Source organism: Montipora capricornis, chromosome 10, assembly GCF_036669925.1.
Source record: "Montipora capricornis isolate CH-2021 chromosome 10, ASM3666992v2, whole genome shotgun sequence".
Classification (NCBI taxonomy): Eukaryota; Metazoa; Cnidaria; class Anthozoa; order Scleractinia; family Acroporidae; genus Montipora; species Montipora capricornis.
In genome coordinates, this window is record NC_090892.1 from 46,705,235 (window position 1) to 46,707,734 (window position 2,500).

Below are 2,500 nucleotides of genomic sequence, written 5' to 3' on the forward strand. Positions count from 1 at the left end.
CTATAGGAGAAACTGACCTGTCCTTTTTTTTTTTCGCTATAAGATTCTGATGAACTGCGCGAGGAGATGGACTGAAAAATTTGAAAGCAAGTTTAACTGTACAAGCGACACTCTTCAGGAGTGGGTGTTCGTAGCACTTCAGTACGTGGTTATCAGCAAGAAACTCCACTTCTGTGATTACAACACAACAAAACTGAGAAAATTAGTCCGTAAATTGGGTAAGCGGATGTAGTGGTTTAATAAATATTGCCAGTAACGCATGCATGTACACTGTTTAGCGTGTCCTATGATTCTGTGTTCCGCGTTTTGGTGGCATCAGCCTGATTGAAATGATTTGAGAAGAAAACGTGCACCTTACTTCAAAAATTCCGCATCCTCCAGTGAGATAAAACAATCCACCTTCAGCGCATTTTGTAATGCACAGTTAAGAATATTTTCTAATTGGTACGAAGAAACGTGTTTTCTAATCTCGTGCGTTGCAGGGTTCGAGAAGGATCCGCTCTATATGGGAAAAAGTATTGTCCGTGTTGAATTACCTGTTAATATTTATTTTAACTTTTCTCCATAAAAAAAAAGTTTATCTTTTTTAAGTCCCTAACTTGATATGTTCTGTTATTTTTTTAAGTAGCCTCCCCATAGTCGTATAAAGTATCGTCACGCAATGCCGACTTCGTTGAGAGGACCGTTGCGTGACGACAGCCGGGAAGGCGGGGGAGACTAATGATTAAGGAGAGTGGAAACAATTACAGAGTTGCAGCGCATGCCACGTAAGTTGACAAGATTTATCCCGTTACGGCAATTTTTAAAAGCACAGAAATTAGAGGGTACACTGGGGAGCAGGAAAGGTGTGGATGAAATAAAGAACGCTTGAAACAGCTCTTTAACATTGTCACTTTCCTCGTTTGACTGCAAAAAGAACCACCAAGTTGGCCTGTCCTCAAAATTACGGTTTTCTTTCCATTTTAGGAAAAATAACTCTTGCGCTCGCGTTTGAAAGCATTTAAGGAAGGTGCCCACTATTGTTACAACGCATACGTTCTGCGCATCTCAAGATACTCAGGTTTCCTATTGGTGGTGCTTACTAAGACAGGGATATTTTTGCGCAGTTTAAAACTACGCGGAGAGAGCAGAATTCAGCAAACACTCTTGGTATCCAAAAAGAAAATAGGGGGTAATCACGCAATTTTTAGAGAAAATTAAGCTTCAAGAACGCCATACAATGCTTTGAATTTAAAGCTTTATACAAATATTGCTGATTAATTATCTTTGAAAAATGCGTGGTTACCCCCAATTTTCGTTCTGGATTTCAATAACATTTGTTAAGATCTGATTTCCCGCATACTCATAAGCCGGGAAAAAATAACTTTAAATTAATAGGCACTGCCCTTAAACAACTGAGACAAAACGTAAAAACTAAACGCAAAAATATTGTTTCTCTAGACAATGCGACAAGACAATGTGGCAGATGGATTCACCGGACATGCGCAAGGAATCTTATGCAGGAAGCAAACCTCTGTACTGGTGTGTCAACATTTGTGTCCTGTTACCAAGAACACTTGTCGGGATTTCCATACGTAAATGGGAAGTGCGGTGAACAAGTCCCAGAAATAACCCAAAAATTCAACACTCTTATCCAACAGTTCAGCACAGATCTCATTGGCAAGTACAAATACAGCTTGAACCAGGAACAAATGTGCCTCGTAGATAAAAGTGTGGTCGATACAGAAAGTTACGGCCGGGACTGAATTTCCGGGTTGTGCTCACATAAATGTTCTGAAATTTCATTTCGGTCGTTTTTCTGACAGAGGTATTACTCCTTTAAAAGTGAAGTTGTGTTTCAATGTAATCGTATCTGTAATAAAAGATGGGTAAGAAATAAAGGGGAACAATAATCTTATTGGTTCACTTGGCTTAGGACTGACGACCGTTCTATTCTCAGTATTGGACTGGAACTAACTTGCAATGGCCGCTAATGCGGGGGAATATATTAAAAGTATTTGCATTTGAAAAGATTCCCCCGCGTTAGCCTCCCTTGCAAGCTACAATTGTAGTTCCAGTCCAATACTGAGAATATGAATATGGGCTTACCGTCTATTGTGTTTAGGGTGGCAGGTAAAGAGATGAAGGCTAAAACTGCAAGAGGTGTCCCGTTTGGTCGTAAGCTTCAACTTCGTATTTACAACAAAAGAGTTATTGTTATCATAGACACTTTGCATAAATGGCAATGTAATTCCTTAGCCTCAGCCCCCATTTATGTGAAAAATCCTTTGTCTAGAAACATAAGTACGAGGCTGAGGATGTACAAAGTATTGTTATTCAAATTTAGGCGCCATTTATGCAAAGGGTCTATTTGTGTGATTTTGAAAGCTGTTTCATAATTGACGGGTAGAGTTAGGACCAATCATATGGTCCGGTATTTCTAGACACGATTGGTTTCAACGTTATGGAGAAGATAATCTTCGCATGTTGTAATTCAGTAGTATTTAGAAAACTTTACGAA